The 18,431-nt window shown below is 40.3% G+C and overlaps 2 pseudogenes; both read right to left on the bottom strand.

The window, feature by feature from the left end:
* Positions 1–363: 363 nt before the first annotated feature.
* Positions 364–1,236, bottom strand: LOC111535635 (annotated as a pseudogene).
* Positions 1,237–8,973: 7,737 nt separating this feature from the next.
* On the bottom strand, positions 8,974–9,330 carry LOC111535636 (annotated as a pseudogene).
* Between the last annotated feature and the right edge of the window lie 9,101 nt (positions 9,331–18,431).

Genomic DNA, 18,431 nt, shown 5'->3' with positions numbered 1-18,431 from the left:
TTGAACAGTTGGAACAGTTGGTCACCTTTTATTGGTCAAAAGTCAGTGACTGGCACAGAATAGATTACAATCTTAGTTTTATTTAGGTTATAGTTCATGGCATGGTTTTTGTTTGTTTTTTCTTTTTTTGGCCAATTGCAGTGACTATTTTAATGGATTTTCAGGCTTACAGAAAGGGGCTCTTTAGAGGGGGCTGTGTCACTGGTCAACCATCTTCACCGTGGGGTTCTAGTCACTATGATTTTGTTTTGTAGGTTACAAGGATTCCTTCAAATTGTCTCCTCTTCCATTCCTTCATAATAGGTTACATGGTTTTAAGTACATCCCTCCTTCTCTAGTACATTGTACTCAATCAGGTTGCAGCTATTTCTCCATTGTCATTAATCTTTTCATCATCTTATTCCTCTTAACACAGTGGGGGCATAACATATTATCTTCTATGCCTAGGGATGGGAAAAGGTACGCAGGTAACAAGAAGAGAGAAATCATCCTCCTGTGAGTGGTAGGCACCCAGGCCTGACCTGCATGAAACTGTACCCAACCCTTTGTGTCTGCCAAGAGACATCTGCCATGGACCACACACCACCTGACACCAGAGGCTTGCATCGAAAAGGCCTCAACAGAAACAGGAATGCAACATGAATTCACAGCTCTTGCAGCAATTCTTGCCCATGATGCCAATATGACTCCCTGCACTGCACTTATCACTTCCACTGTATTATTCTCTTCTGCTCTGTCATTCACCTCATAACTTTTCTTAAGCCTTCCTTGCTCTCTTGGTCACTGCCTTGCAATTCCTCAAACGTCGCTGTAATCTGGTCTTGTGACATTTCAGGCATATCTTGCTGTTGTTCAAGTTAAGCATGCCTATGCAACCTCAGACAAACTTCTGTTTTCTTGCTATTAGTACTCAAACTGAGTTTTTGACAGCAATCCCACAAAGTGTCCCAACACACCTTATTAGTGGGAGGCAAAATGGTCATCAAGGGAAGTGCTAGTATTTTGCATCTAGCTTTTTGTGGAGCTGTAAATTATTCATTTGTTTGAAGTAGATGACCTTGATTGTATTTCTTAAATTTCTCCAGTTTGACATCAGAAGTTAAAGAAACACTTGGTTTCCATTTGTTCCATATTTGGGTCATCTTTAACTGGCACCAATGTCAAAATCATACTTTCTTCATCATCTACTTCCCCCTCAAAGAAATTCTTGCTGCTATCTAAATTTGAGTCTGACATTTTCAGCAACACCCTGGGGAAGGCAAGGACAGTAATGTTAAGGATATGGTAGTTTAGTTCTCTGAATCTGATTTCTCTCTTTTTCTTTTTTTTTTTTTTTTTGAAAGAGTCAGGCTCTGTCACCCAGGCTGGAGTGGTGATCTTGGCTCACTGCAACCTCCACCTCCTGGTTCCCTAGGGGCAGCTTGGGCTACACAGCAGCCTACCTTGGGGGTGGGGGAGAGGGGCCGGTGGGCGGGGGCGGCAGGCAGGGCAGGGGCAGGGCAGGGTGGGTTCAGACCTTGTGGGCTGCAGGTACCTAGCCCTGCCGCTTGGGGAGGCGGCTGAGGCCTGGAGAGAATTTGAGCACAGTGCATGCAGAACGGCAGTGCCGGGGTGCCCTGCACAACCTCACTACCCTGGGCCAACAATGCCAGCCAGCCACTAGGAGTGCCAGGCCCCTGAAGCCCATGCCCGCCACCGCCGGAGCTGGGGCTGGCCTGTAAGCGCCCTGGGTAGCCCGGTTCCCGCCCTTACCTCTTCCTCCACACCTCCCCAGCAAGCAGAGGGAACCTGCTCTGGCCTGGGCCAGCCCACAGAGGGGCTCCCACAGTGCAGTGGCAGGCTGAGGGGCTCCTCAAGCACCGCAAGAGTGGATGCTGAGGCCAGGAGGCGCCCAGAGTGAGGGCTGCTGGCACATTGTCACCTCTCAATAGTATCTTGTTGTGATTTTAATTTGTATTTCCCTGATGCTTCATGAGGTACAGCATTTTCTGTACCTCCTGGCCATTTGTATGTTTTCTTTTAAACACTAGCTGTTCATCTTCTTTTCCAAATTTTTAGTGGGGTTACATTTTTTTCTTGTTGAATAGTTTAAGTTCCTTGTGGATTACAGATATTAGGCCATTGTCTTCAAATATTTTCTACCATGGTGTAAACTGTTCACTCCATTAGCCTTTACTTTCCAGAAATTTTTAGTTTAATTCTTGTTTATTTTGTTTTTGTTGAGCTTGCTTTTCAGTTCTTAGTCATAAATTATTCGCCTGGGTCAAAGCTTCTGGGTTGTCTTTAAGATGTTAATAGGCCAGTTGCAATGGCTCAAGCCTGTAATCCCGGCTCTTTGGGAGGCTGAGGTAGGTTGATCAACTGAAGTCAGGAGTTTGAGAGCAGCCTGGCCAGCATGGTGAGATCCCATCTCTACTAAAAATACAAAAATTAAGTGGTCATGGTAGTGCATGCCAGTAATCACAGCTACTCTGTAGACTGAGGCACAAAAAGTGTTTGAACCCAGGAGGTGGCATTTGGAGTGAGCCAAGATTGCACCACTGTACTCCAGCCTGGGTGACAGAGAGAGAACCAAAAAAATACACTTTTAAAATAGTTTTTGGCTATACATTTAAATTCTGGATTCATGTGCATGATGTGCAGGTTTATTACATATGTAATCATGTGCCATGGTGATTTGCTGCACCTATCAACCCATCACCTAGGTATCTAGCCTAGCATGCATTAGCTATTTTTCCTGATGCTCTCCTTCCCTCACACCCCACCCACCAACAGACCCCAGTGTGTTCCCCTCACTTTGTCTGTATATTCACATTGTTCAACTCCCACTTATAAGTGAGAACTTGCAGTGTTTGACTTTCTGTTCCTTTGTTAGTTTGCTGAGGATAATGGTGTCCAGCTCCATCCATGTCCCTGCAAAGGACATGACCTAATTCCTGTTTATGGCTGCATTGTATTCTATGGTATATATATACTACATTTTCTTCAATCTATTATTGATGGGCATTTCTGTTGATTCCATCTTTTTGCTATTGTGAATAGTGCTGCAATGGACATACAAATGCATGTGTCTTAATAATAGAATGATTTATATTTCTTTGGGTATATATCCAGTAATGGGATTGCTGTGTCAAAAGGTACTTCTGCTTCTAGGTCTCTGCAGAATTGCCGCACTGTCTTACACAATGGTTGAACTAATTTACGTTCCTACCAACAGTGTAGAAAGTATTCCTATTTCTCTGCAGATTTGCCAGCGTCTATAGTTTCCTGGAGATGACAGGATCCTGTATCTAGAAAACCCCATCATCTCAGCCCAAAATCTTTTGAAGCTGATAAGCAACTTCAGCAACATCTCAGGATACAAAATCAATGTGCAAAAAAATCATAAGCATTCCTTTATACCAGCAGCAGGGAAGCAGACAGCCAAATCATGAATGAGCTCTCATTCACAATTGCTACAAAGAGAATAAAATACCAAGGAATACATCTAACTAGAGAATTGAAGGTCCTCTTCAAGGAGAACTAGAAACCACTCTTCAAGGAAATCACAGAGGACAGAAACAATGGAGAAACATTGCATACTTGAGGATAAGAAGAACCAATATTGTAAAAATGGCCATACTTCTCAAAGTAATGTATAGATTCAGTGCTATTCCCATTAAACTACCATTGACATTCTTCAGAGAATTAGAAAAAAAATCTTTTAAAATGCATATGGAAGGCAAAAAGAGCCTGTATAGTTAAGACAATCCTTAGCAGAAATAAAAAAAGCTGGAGATATCATGCTACCCAAGCTCCAACTACATTACAAGCATACAGTAACCAAAACAGCATGGTACTGGTACAAAAACAGACACATACTCCAATGGAACAGAATAGAGAATTCAGAAATAAGACTGCACATCTACAACCATCTAGTATTTGGCAAACCTGACAAAAATAAGCAATGGGGAAAGGGTTCTCTGTTACTAAATGGTGCTGGGAGAACTGGCTAGCCATATGCACAAAACTGATAATATTTAAGTTTTAATCCATTGTGAATTAGTGTTTGTATGTAGTGAGAGATATGGTTCTACGTTCATTCTTCTGCACTTAGCTATTCTGTTTTCTTAGCACCATTTATGGAATAGGGTGTTCTTTCCCAATTGCACATATTTGTCAACTTGAATATTAGTAGCTGTATATATGTGGTTCTATTTCTGGATCCGCAATTCTTTGCCATTGATCCGTACGTCTATTTTTTATAACAGTGTCATGCTATTTCCATTGCTATAACCTTGTAGTATGTGTATATAAATATTGTGTATATAAATCTATATTATATATAGATTTTATGTGTGTGTATATAAATATATATTATATATATGTATGTATTTTTTGAGATAGGGTCTAGCTCTGTTACCCAGGTTACAGTGCACTGGTGCATTCCCAGCTCACTGCAAACTTTGCCCCCTAGGCTCAAGCCATCCTCCCACCTCACCTCCCAAGTGGCTGGGACCACAGACATGCACAGCCATCCCCAGCTCATTTTTGTATTTTTTTTTTCTAGAAATGGGGTCTCACATTTTGCCCAGGTTGGTCTTGAACTGCTGAGCTCAAGTGACCTGCCCATCTCAGCCTTCCAAAGCACTGGAATTACAGGTATGATCCACTGCATCCAGAAACCTTGTAGCATAATTTGACATCTGGTAATGTGCTGCCTCCAGTTTTGTTCTTTTTACTTAGAACTGTGGTAGCTATTTGACTGTCATTTTGTTTTTGTTTTGTTTTATTGTTTGGTGCATGTGAACTTTAGAATTGTTTTCTCTGTACCTGTGAAAGATGACCTTGGTATTTTGGTGGGAATTTCATTTAATCTATTGATTGTTTTGGCAATATGGTCGTTTTATCAATGTTGACTCTTTAAATTAGTTAACATGAAATGCTTTTCCATTTGTTTGTGTCAACTATAAACTCTTTCCCTCTAGGTTTTGTAGTTATCCTTGCAGAGACCTTTCACTCCTTGAATAATGTACTTACAGGCATTTTTATTGTTGTTGTTATGGGACTGACATTGATTTGGGGCTCGGCTTGATTGTTACTGTTGAATTGTTTCTAGTTTTATTTCACTGTTGTCAGCAAAAATACTATGAGTCCGAGTCCTACTTCTATGAATTTGTTGCGACTTGTTTTGCAGCCTAAGATATGGTCTATTCTGGAGAATGCTTTGTTTCCTAATGGAAAGAACATACATTTAGCTACTGTTGGGTGAACTGTAAATGCCAGTTATGCCTATTTGGTCGAATGTGTAGTTTTACTCCAATATGTAATTTTTGATTTCCTGTCAGGATCATTTGCTCTTTACTAGAGTGGGGCATTATAGTCCTCTAATATTGTTATATTGGAATCTACTTCTCCCTTTAAATTTATTACTGTTTGCTTTATACCCTCGGGAGTTCAACATTGGGTGCAAAGATACTTAAAATTGTTATAGTCTCTTCTGAACTGACCCTTTAATTATTATATAGTCACATTCTTTGTCTCTTTGCACAGCCTTTGATTTGTGGTCTATTTTATTTATGTAACCATAGGCATTCCCCCTCCTTTTCAGTTTCCAGTTCCATGGAATATAATTTTCCAGTCTATCACATTCAGTCTGTATGTGTCTTTGTAGGTGATGTAGGTTTATTGTAGGCAGCGTATCAATGGGCCCTATATATTTATCTATTCAGCCAATCTATGGTTTTTTATTTTATCTAATTTATTTTTTATTTTTTTGAGACAGGGTCTTGCTGTCTTCCCTCCTCAGCATACGGAGTACCTGGAACGACAGGCACAACTTCCACACCTGGCTAATTTTTATAATTTTTATATATTTTTTTTGTAGTGACAGCATTACATCATTTTGCACCCCCTAGTCTCTAACACCTGGACTCAAGTAATCTGCCTTCCTTAGCCTCCCAAAATGTTGACATTACAGGTGTGAGTCACCATACCCAGCCCACTCTAGGCATTACAATTAAACAATTGAGTCCGTTTGCTTTAAATATTATAATGGATAAGTAAAAACTTCACCACTGACCTTTTGTCAAGTATTTTTCTTGTTTTGTAGCTCCTCTCTCTTCCCCTTTTTTTTGGGGGGGGGGGGTTGAATAAATTGCTCTGATACTATGTCTTAATTCATTGCTTTTACTTTTTGGTAAATCCCTTCTAGGTTTATGCACAGTATTTACAATGAGGCTTAAGACAACTTAGATAACAAGGAAAACATTAAAAATACCCTAAAGATGAAAAAACAGCCTTTTCAATTTAACTGTATTTCTCCTAACTTAAAAGTGTTTTCTCATATTTTTATATTGTCTGTATCCTAACAGTTTGCTCTAGCTAGCTATTATTTGATTTTGATATATTTGTCTTATGGCCTTTATAGTTATGAGTGGATCTTGATAAAATTGTCTTCAGGTCTTTATAGAGTTGTGAGTGGATTGTCCACTGGAATGATAGTATTATTTAGAGTATTCAGTATTTGTTTGTTGTATAATAATTTTAACAGTGGGTTTTATATCTGCAAATATTTTCTTGTTGCATTTAGCATTTTTTTTCTTTCAGATCGAAGCACTCCCTGTAGTATTTCTTGTAAGATGAGCCTGATGTGGGTGAATTATCACATTCTGATGGTGCTAAATTCTCTCTTGTTTTTTCTTCTTGATCTGGAGAAGACTTTATTTGTCTTTCAAATGAAAATTATAGTGTTGCTGAATACAGTATTCTTTAATTGCATTTTTTTAATTTCACTACATTAAAAGCATTCCTTCCTGGTCCATGGTTTCCATTGAGAAATCTGTTGCCAGATGAATTGAAATTCCTTTTCTTTCTGGGACAAAGTCTCACTCTGTTGCCCAGGCTGGAGTACAGTGGCACAATCTCAGTTCACTGAAATCTCCACCTCCCAGCCTGATGTGATACTTATGCCTCAGCCTCCTGAGTAGCTAAGATACAGGCACATGTCAACGCACCCAGCTAACTTTTGTGTTCTTTAGTAGAAATGGGGTTTCACTATGTTGACCAGGCTGGTCTTGAACTCCTGGCCTCTAGTGAGCCATCCTGCCTTAGCCTCCCAAAGTGCTGGCTTTACATGCATGAGCCACTGTGCCCATTCAGAATTCCTTTTTATGTTCTTTGCTTCCATTGTCTTACTTCCTGTGAGATTCTCTATCCTTGACCTTTGAGAATTTGATTATTATTTGCATTGGGATAGTCTTATTTTGATTGAATTGGGTTGATGATCTCTGACCTTCCTGTACCTGGATATTTATCTTTCTTACATTTTGAAAACTTTTATTATTTGAGTAAGTTTTCTACCTCTGCCTCCCTCTCAATTCCCTCTTGAGACACTAATAATTCTTAGAATTTGTTTTGAGCTAATTTTCTAGTCTATTAAGGGATCTTCATTTCTTTTCATTCTTTTTTCTTCCCTGTGTATTTTCAGATAGCCTGTTTTTAAGTGCACTGATTTTTTGCTGAGCTTGCTTCATGCTATTAATATCCTCTGATAAGTTTTGCAGTACAACAAAGGTATTTCTTTTTTTTTTTTTTTTTTTTTTTTTTTTTTTTTTTTTTTTTTTTGAGATGGAGTCTTGCTCTGCCGCCTAGGCTGGAGTGCAGTGGCCAGATCTCAGGTCACTGCAAGCTCCTCCTCCTGGGTTTACGCCATTCTCCTGCCTCAGCCTCCCGAGTAGCTGGGACTACAGGTGTCTGCCTCGTCGCCCCACTAGTTTTTTTGTGTTTTTTAGTAGAGACGGGGTTTCACCATATTAGCCAGGATGGTCTCGATCTTCTGACCTCATGATCCACCCGTCTCGGCCTCCCAAAGTGCTGGGATTATAGGCTTTAGCCACTGCGCCTGGCCCAACAAAGGTATTTCTTAGTTTCAAGATTTCTGTTTGATTTTTAAATTATTTCCATCTTTTTGTTAACTTTCTCTAATTGTTGTTCAATTACTTTTCTGTGTTATCTCTTAAACTGCATTTCCTTAAAACTGTTATTTTGAATTAAAATTTTTTTCTCTTTCTTTCTTCCATCAACTTTGTAGTCATAAAAGATAATATTTTGAGTTATTGGTCAAAGAGTTTACAAAACCTGTCCCACTAGTTGCAGTCTTTGCTTTGGTTCCTTGCTTTGTATGGGAAGGTCATAGTTCCTTTTTACTGTCATTTCTTATTGATATGCCTCTATGTTATTGCCTAGAAGGAGTAGTTATTTAATCCAGTCTTGAATATGTTTGCTTAGAGATTCTTTGTAATTTACCTGTTCGTCATTTTTCTTTTCTCCCTCAATGTTACTGATTCATTTTTGGCCAGATGGCACATTAAGTCCAATCATACCATGTTTCTAGTAAACAATCAGACTGTCACCCATAACAAATGAGGAGACCCCTAAACGGATATTTCAGTAGTGTCGGAAGGCTGGCTTAGTGTTTGTGCGTAGGATACCTGGGCAACAAATATCTTATAGCATGATACTACTGACAGCAGAGTTACAGCAGGGTTGTGGATGGTAGTCCCACCTTCTCCACTTTTCTCTGGCTTTCCCCAGGGAATGTCTCCCTTCATATGCTTCTAATGCTTTCTGTGGGTTGAGATGGGAATGGGTCTCCTGCCAAAGAACCCAAGATGGTGTGGTTAATCGTTACCAACTTCAATCTCAGTTTTTCCGGTAGAGACATGTGAGTCATGAGGAAATTTTCTTTCTTTCTTTTTTTTTTTTTTTTTTTTAAGGATTTTAAAAACACATTTATTTTGAAAATATTTTGAAAGTAATTAAGATCACTGATTGGGAAGGAAAGAAATCAACACAATGAAATTTAGGAAGAGAAATGCAAGGGCAGCTGCTAAATCCCGCCCCTTCCACCCCGAGGGCACAGCCCGGAGACGAAGCTTATTTTAGGATCACAAGTGCCTGCTCTGGCCCAGGGAGGATCACTTCAATTCTCAGTCTTCTGGCTGAAGGGTCCTGTCCAAAGTCAGGATCAGAAATAGCTCAGCTCCTCGTGCTTGGCTTTGTTGGTCTGGTAGTTAGACAAGGTCAAGGGCTTGTTTTCCTGAGGGAGAGATTTGAACACTCGCAGGTGTACGAAGTCCTTGTCGCCAACGTGCACCTTGATGAAAAGCAGTTTGTCCCCGCGACCACCTGGCTCTTGAACGACACGGCCTTAAATACAGGGAACTTCTTGTTTTCTTTCTCTTCAAGCTGGGACCTCACCTGGTCGGCGATGTCCTGGGTCTCAGCAGTGGCCGGCTGCACGGCGGAGGGCGCCCAGCACATCATCTTGGCGGCAACTGAGGGAACCTGGCGAGGGGATTCGGCGAGGGGAAGCGGGTGGCTCCTCCACTCAAGTAGGCGCTGCCGGAAATTTTGTATATGCTTAAGTGGTGCCAGGCAGATTTGGGGAGGGGCCTTATATATATGGAAGGCCAATTATTTTACCATCTGCTTGAAAGTTTTTTACTTGTCTGTGGTCCTGCAAACTGTCTCATCTTTATATTTGAGTTCTAAGATATTGCCGGTGATAATCTTGCTGTTGTATACTTGTTCTTGGTTTTCTTTGGGGGAGGGGGAGTAAAGTCAGCTTGCTGCTACCAGTATATGAATTTTGATCAAGCTTGTCCAACCCACGGCCTACAGGCTGCATGTGGATCTGAATCAGTTTGAATGTGGCCCAACACAAATTTGTAAACTTTCTTAAAATATTATGACATTTATGCACAGAACTTTTTAAAGCCATTTTATTTTTAGCTAATGAGCTGTCATTAGTGTTCATGTGTTTTATATGTGTCCCAAGATAATTATTCTTTCAGTGTAGTCCAAGGCAACTTAAAGATTGGACACACTTAATGATGGTTGCTCTGTATTGTGGCCAGTGGAGACGCTGCACCAAAGAGATTGACCAGCATCATCACACTTCAGGAAACATGATCCACAGGTCTTACAGGGTTGACTTCTTACCCAGCTTCCCATGTAATCAATAAGTTCTGATGGTCGACTGATTCCAGTCAGGTGCTAAGCAAGCATCAGAGGTCATAAGATTGTAATCAGTCAGTGCGAGTTGCATTTATTCAGTAAAGATTAATTGATAAAGTTCATCAGTAAACACCACTAGATGATAATTGACCTGGTCACCCCCACCCCAGGGAGAGCAATCATGCACCCATGAATGATTAAAAGTTGGTCTTAAGGCCACATGAGTAAACAAGCTAATTAGGTAAACTCCCCACATTGCTTTGTACTCACTTTAAGCTATTTACTTAAGGTAAAGATCAAATTCACTTCAGCCATAAAAGTTACTAAAGCTATGCAAACCTCTCAGCCTTCCAAGAAGGTTTGGGACTATTGCTATAACTATCCTTAATATTTTTCTCACCAACCTGATTGAACCCCTACAGTCAAGAACTTAAGGACACAACAGCCAATGTGTTCAGAATACAAGGACAGGCCTACTAGTAAAAAGATGATCACAGACAAAACTATAGTTTTAAGACTGGAATAAATACTCACTTCTTCAACAAACAGACATTGATGCACAACCACATGAATAAAAAATAATCAGAGAGGTGGGCTGTGGTGGCTCATGCCTGTAATCCAAGCACTTTGGAAGGCTGAGGTGGACAGATCATTTGAGGTCAGGAGTTTGAGACCAGCCTGACCAACATGGTGAAATGCTGTCTCTACTAAAAATACAAAAAAAATTAGCCAGGTGTGGTGGTGCATGTCTGTAGTCCCAGCTACTTGGGAGGCTGAGGCAGGAAAATCACTTGAACCCAGGAGGCGGAAGTTTCAGTGAGCTATGATCGTGCCACTACTCTCCAGCCTGGGCCACAGAGTGAGACTCTGTCTAAAAAAACAAAAAATAACAGAGAGACATGAAACTCACCAAATGGACAAAATAAAATGCAATTGCTAAATATATATGATTAGCCTAACAAAGAATTCAGACCAGGAAGAACTGTGTTGTTATTTTCTGTTTGTCTGTTTTTTTTGAGACAAAGCCTCACTCTGTCACCCAGCCTGGAGTCCAGTGGCGCAATCTCAGCAAAGACCCATGTTTTAAGGCAGAACAGTGAACTTCAATAAAACATAAATAATTTTGAAACTTACTGGAGAAATTAACAGTTTATAAACTAATAAATAAAATGAAAATCCTGAAACTAGAAAATATGCCAAATAAAATAAAAATTACAACAGAGAGCATCAGCAGAAGAATTGATCTAGCAGAAGAAATAATCAGTGAGTTCAAAGACAGGCTATTAGAAAATAGAGTGAAAAGTGATTCCCCTGCTTTATATATATATATTACATACATATGTATGTAAATATTATATATAAATATATAAATATTCAGTCAAATTTTTTATTTATTAATTTAATACAAGCAAAAAACTAGGTTATGGAATGTACAGTAAACATCAAAAGAGCAAATGTTTTGGTCACTGGATTTCAAGAGAGATATATGAAGACAAATGGGTAGATGGCTTATTTTAAAATACAATAGAAGAATACTTGTCAAACCTGAAGAATAATAAAAATATTTAGGTGCAGGAGGGCTAACATCATCAATCAGATTCAATCCAAACAAAGTTAGTATGAAACATATTACTCCCACAGGGAGTGAGATAATTAATGTATTTAAAGTTCTGAAGAAAACAGTTGCCAACCAAGAAGCAAAGCTTTCTTTCAGAAATGAAGAGAGATACATATTTTCCCAGAAAAACAAAAGTTTAGAGAGTTTATCATCATTAGACCTGCTATACAAGATATGCTAATGGAGTTCTTTAATCTGAAAGGAAGAGTACAAATAAGAAACACAAAAACATCTAAAGATGTAAAACTCTGTTTAAAATAAATGTAATAAAACTCACAATATTCTAATCACCTAATGGTCTTGTGCACAATATTCTAATCACATAATGGTGTTTTATTATGAAGATTAAACAATAAAACGGTTAAAAATAATATAATACTTTTGTAAGTGACACACAATATAAACAGATGTAGGCTGGGCATGGTGGCTGGTGCTTGTAATCACAACATTTTGGCAGGCCAAGATGGGCAGATTCCTGAGTACAAGGATTCAAGACCAGCCTGAGCCACATGGTAAAACCTGTGTTTACTAAAAATCTAAAAAATTTAGCCAGACATCATGGTTAATTTGGGCGGCTGAGATGGGAGAATCACCAAAGCCAGGGAAGTTGAAGGCTGCAGTGAGCCATGATCACACAGCTGTACCACAGGTGACAGGTCTGAGACATTGTCTCGACAATAAAATAAAATAAAATAAAATAAATTTTTGCATCATAAATTCAAAATATGGGTGTAGTTAAAGTGTAGAATTTTTTTTGTAATCAAAGTTAGGTTGTTACTAGTTTTATTTATTTATTTATTTATTTAAGATGGAGTTTTGCTCTTGCCCAGGCTGGAATGCAATGATGGGATCTCCACTCACAGAAACCTCCACCTCCTGAATTCAAGTGATTCTCTTGCCTCAGCATCCTGAGTAACTAGGATTACAGCCATGTGCCACCACAACTGGATAATTTTGTACTTTTAGTAGAGACGGGGTTTGTCCATGTTAGTCAGGATGGTCTGGAACTCCTGACCTCAGGTGATCTGCCCATCTCAACCTTAAAAACTGTTGGGATCACAGGCATGAGGCACTGCACCCTGCCACATTTACTAGTTTTAAAAATCTTTTACAGGCCGGTTACAGTCGCTCACGCCTGTAATCCCAGCACTTTGGGAGGCCAAGGTAAGCAGATCACAAGGTCAGGAGATTGAGACCATCCTGGCTAACCCGGTGAAACCCCGTCTCTACTAAAAAATGCAAAAAACTAGCCGGGCGAGGTGGCGGGCGCCTGTAGTCACAGCTACTCGGGAGGCTGAGCCAGGAGAATGGCGTGAACCCGGGAGGCGGAGCTTGCAGTGAGCTGAGATCCGGCCATTGCACCCCAGCCTGGGCGACAGAGCCAGACCCCGTCACAAGAAAAAAAAAAAAAAAAAAAAAAAAAACAAAACCTTTTCCAACAATGTCGAATTATTCTAAGCCTCATGGTAACCTCAAAGCCAAAATCTATAATAGATACACTAAAAATAACTGTGAAGAAATTAAATAATAATACTCAGGAACATTACTTAATCACAAAGGAAGACAGGAAGACAGGAAGAAAGAAAAAAGAACCTACAAAACAACAAGAAAACAATTAACCATTTGCCTTGGCCTCTACTTCATTCTCATGAAGAGCCTTAATATCAGGCATAAGTGAAAGGATATTTCCTTTGCAGGTCTTTTCTGATTATGTGCCTGCACATGTTTTTCAACATTTCTGGTAATACGTAGACATTTTACAAAGCATTTTGAAAACATAGGTCATCTCTTTACTGAGTCTTTTTTTTCCCACACCTTTGGTTAACATATTGCTTGCAGCACTCTTTATCACTTGCCTGTGTGTAAAGCATGTCATTTTGTTCTGATGCTGCGACTTTTGGGGTCTTGCTGATCCTAGAGAGACTGTCTCCCAAGATTACACAATTCCTAGTGATAATAAAAGACTAATTCGCAGGAGTGTCCCTCTATATGTAAGTCAACCAATTCAGACTTCCTTAATTACTTCAGGGCTCAGGAACAGGAAACTAGACATAGCCCCTGTCCCTGGAACTCACTGAAATTATCAAAATTATCTAAATTAAACTCTTTACCCTGATTCATTCCTTCTTGTGGAAACCACAATAAAGTCTCTTGCCAACATTTCTCCGTTGCTGTGTTTAACAACTGACTGACCATGGTGCTTCCCCATGTGTGCTGTTTCATAGTATGCAGTGTCTCTTATTTCTATAGATCTGTGATTATGCAAATTTCTTTTTACATGGTAGTCATTCATGTCTCCATGTTTCTTTTAACCTCATTAAAACAAATATAAGGTGTATTTTAAGACACTCAGGTAGGTGTAACCCAAACAGTTGCCTCTAAATATTTCCAGGCAACAACAGTACATTGTGGTCCTTGTACTACTGTGTGAGTTCTAAGTTAGGTATGGTAAAGACAAACCTTTTCATCTACTCCTCCAGGGAACCATCAGACAGTTAAATTGAGGATAACCCTTTCCAAATCATAATTCTTTCATTCTCCTCCATTTGGTACTCCTACCTAGAATGCAGACTACTATTTTCAAGGCTATTGCTTCAGCTGCGTTGCAATGGATGTGTTAAATGCCACACTGCTCACTATTGTTATGCCCAGACCGCTTATTCCCCAGAGAAGACGACCAGAGTCCGGAGTCAAAGCCACGCAGCAAGGATCTTTATTACAGGTTGGAACCTAGAACTTCCTCACTAGTCGTGAGACGAGCGGGAAAGTTCCTTAACTGGGCTCCAGACAGCATTTTTATAGTCAGGGGTAAACAGGTACAGAGTCATAGGGGATTTTGTACACATCAGACTTAGGATTGGCTGACATGTGAACAAGGTGATTTGCCTGATTATGATCGGTTCCCGCCATTTCTGGTATTTCGGTTACATTTTGAAACACTGATGACGTTTATCAGGGGCTTGCAGGGTAGGGGTAGGGCAGGGGTAGGGCTTGTTTTCCCGGTCTGCTCACCCGGTCTGTTCTGCTTTCTAGATTCCTGGAATTGTTTGCCTAAGTTAGTTCGGGAGTTGTTTTGCAGCCCTCGTCCCTGCTCTCCTGGTCCCTGTCACTATTTTTACCAAGATTTGGCTGTTTTTTTTTTTTCAATAAGCACTGATTGTGTTCCTACAAGCTTTTGGTTAGTGTCTACAGTTCTGAAAATGTTAAATCTGACAGTTTTTCTTTCACTACCATTTTTTTCTATTGTTCTTAAGGGATGAAGTTTTGTAATTCCTTGTTATGATATTGTGGCTGATGCCCATAAACATTTCTTCCTTACATATAAATTTGTAAACTGGCTGGGAAACTTTTTTTTAATACAAAACTCTGAACCCACAGCATGTTTTTTTATCACTGTTTTAGCATGATATATCCTCACTGTGTGGGATGGTTAGCAGGAGTGAATGCCCTTTCAACCATGTTGTTTCCAAAATGTTCGGCTCTCCACACTTAAATGCTTTGTGTCAGGATGTAAACTGCTCCACGTTTTTTATTTCCAGGCCTATGAAGAATATATAGCTCACAGAGGAACAACCATAGGATCTTCCAATATGAGCGGTTAAAGTACAGTATTTCTTGCAAATGGCAACATAGCTTTTTGAGGTCTGTCTCCTCCCGCCAAAGACATCAGAATCTGCCAGATGTTGATCATTTCTCCGATGTGTGCATTTTAGCTTCACAAGGACCTCCTTATAAATGTCTAAATTATAGTAATTTCAACCTCTTGTTCTCTCCTAGAGCTCTAGTTCATTGCTCTCTTGTTGTTACCCCTGTGATAACCTGCAGTGGTTTGTTTGCTTTTTCAGTATGTAATTATCAATTATTTATGTTAAATTATTTGAGCTAAAATAACTAGGGTGGTCTATATCTCCTGATTTAACCATTATCAATTCTGTGGGTTAACTTGCATTCCTGTGTGACTCCCCTCAAAAATTCCTATTATTTCTAGTCAGTCTCCTGCCATATCTGTAACTCCTTACTGTACTCATTTCTGTCACAGAAATTACTGTGATTTCAATCATTGTTTTTTGTCAACTATCTTATCCCAGGCACAAATGGCTACATAATTTATAAGTTCTAGTGCAAAATAAAAATGGAGGGCAACTTGTCAAAGAATTATGAAGAGCCTGGGCATGGTGGGTCATGCCTGTAATCCCAAAACATTGTAAGGTCAAGGTGGGCAGATCACCTGAGGTCAGGAGTTTGAGACCAGCTCTGCCCAACATGCTGAAACCCTGTTTCTACTAAAAATAGCCAGTCATGGTGGTGTGACCCTGTAATCTTAGCCACTCAGGAAGCTGAGGGAGGAGAATCGCTTGAATGGCAGTTGCTGAAATCAGGCTGTTGCATTCCAGCCTGGGCAACAGAGCAAGAGTCTGTTTCAAAAAAGAAAAAAATAGTAAGAAGAAATTCAAGGCTGCCACAGCAGAGCAATTAGTCCAAGTCCTTGAAGCTCAAACGTTGTGCTGCAAATACAGGTCTTCTTCTCATGAAGCTGGCCTCGATTCCAAGTGAGTTGCTCCCTGATGTCATTCTACATCTCTATATACCCTCACTGGATGGCATTAATGAAATTCTGAGTATGTTTGAGAAATTAATGAATGGTTAAGGAAAAATAAAACAAGAAAACAAAGTGTCAGGCCTCTGAGCCCTATAGCTAACCCATCATATTCCCTGTGACCTGCACGTATACATCCAGATGGCCTGAAGGGCCTAAAGTAACTGAAGATCCACAAAAGAAGTGAAAATGGCCTGTTCCTGCCTTAACTGATGACATTCCATGACAAAAGAAGTGAAAATGGCCAATCCCTACCTTAAGTGATGACATTACCTTGTGAAATTCCTTCTCCTGGCTCATCCTGGCTCAAAAGCTGCCCCACTGAACACCTTGTGACCCCGCCCCTGCTTACCAGAGAACAAACCCCTTTGACTGTAATTTTCCACTACCCACCCAAATCCTATAAAATGGCCCCACTCCTATCTCCCTTCACTGACAATCTTCAGACTTAGCCCACCTGCATCCAGGTGAAATAAACAGCCCTTGTTGCTCACCTAAAGCCTGTTTGGTGGTCTCTTCACACAGACGCGAGTGAAACAAAGCAAGTATTAACATCAGAATTGGCAAGTTTCTGCATACCCGCATAAGAGAAAATGAGTGACTAATATGAGAAACTGGAGGGCCTAAACATAATCACACAGCAAGCTCAACAAATAACATGAATTGACATGAAGGGGCAGCTGAGGCACACTGCAAACAATCATTGGCAGCGAGAATAAGCTGTAGGAAATGTTTGCCTGAGTCCTGTGACGCCTCTGTCTACCCTCCCTCTTCCTGTCACGCCCTTCTTTTCCCAGTCTTTTGCAGTCCCAATCAAACTTACGTTAAAGACCTTTTTGAGTATGGGTAGGCACCCTATAAGGCGCAGTCGCACTAAGTTCCCCAAAAGTAATATTGGCCATTTCCAATATATGGGCGCTTTTGAACTGAAAGCGATGTTACCCTAATTTACCACGTTTCTTGTGTAACCCTGCCTCTAGTTTCTGTGAAGAGGCGTCACGAGATCTCCTTTAAAAGCCTGGGCAGTGCCATCTTTGTGCCTGGCATGTTGTGGTGCCAGACTGGAGCCGTGATGCTTGTGGGTTTACTTGTTACCAAGCTCCCCTGGAGACCAGATCCAGGAAATACGAGGCGCGCCTCCATAGGAAGGACATACTAAGGGAAGGTACAGGAAAGAGGAGTGAACTGGGAAGGAGAGGAGAACTGAGAGGAAAGGTGAGGGAACTGGGAGGAGAACTGGGAAGTTCTCAAGCACATCCAGGTCATGCATCTGTCCCTGGAGGAGGGGTGTTTGTGTGCAGAAGCGGCCTTGTCCTGGATCCTCAGCTGGAGAAGGCAGTAGAGGGCAGAGGTGGCTACGTAGGGGGTCCAGGAGGAGGACTGACACTTCTCCGGCGGAGTCGGTCGGGAGAAGCTCTGGAACCCTCACCGTGACTCAATTCCCACCCGGTGGGTGTGTGCCTAAATGCAGGCATGAGGGTCCTCGGTTTAGCCTGATACTGTGGTAGACACCTGGAACTGCCTAGTTCCTTGACATGTGCCTAGGCTTGGCATGGAGCCAAACGGGAAGAAGCATGACTATGGAGGGGGCTGGGGCATGGGCTTTCCTTCGCTCTTGCAATAGGAATGATGCCCCTTCTCGCTGGACCCAGAATGCTGCAAAAATCCCCACAAACAGGTCTCTGAGGCCCAACAACAAATTAGATTGGATTTGTATTTTACTACTGTGTGCCACCTCCTAAACTGCAATAAAGGAGTATATTTTGGAGGTGGAAGAAAGGTGGAATGCAAACTAAATTGAGTATGATATCAAAAATTGACACTTTTGATATCATAAGATGGAAAGCGGTTTTGCCTGTACTTAAAGATAATTTCAGTACCTATGACTTGATACATTTTGAAACGATGTTATTCAATTTTAGACTGTGATGCTTGTTCTTGTTTGTAAAATAATAAAAATGATAGAAAAAATAAGTGAAAACTTTGTCGTTTAAATTTTACACATAAACGGATTTAATTCTTTGCTTTACCAAGACTACAGAAACACTAACAGGAGGGAAGACATTTTTATCTCTGGCTTTCAGAGTAAACTTTAATTTCTGAAAGTGTTGAAATTAGAAAAGGCATCACCAGTTTGGTATCTTTTATGGACTCTGGAAGAATGAACCATATGCATACATATCATTTTTTTTTTTTTTTTTTTTTTTTTTTTTTTTT

This window comes from Piliocolobus tephrosceles, chromosome Y, assembly GCF_002776525.5.
Source record: "Piliocolobus tephrosceles isolate RC106 chromosome Y, ASM277652v3, whole genome shotgun sequence".
Lineage (NCBI taxonomy): Eukaryota > Metazoa > Chordata > Mammalia > Primates > Cercopithecidae > Piliocolobus > Piliocolobus tephrosceles.
The sequence above is the reverse complement of the archived record's forward strand: the minus strand, read 5'-3'. Positions and strand labels throughout refer to the sequence as shown.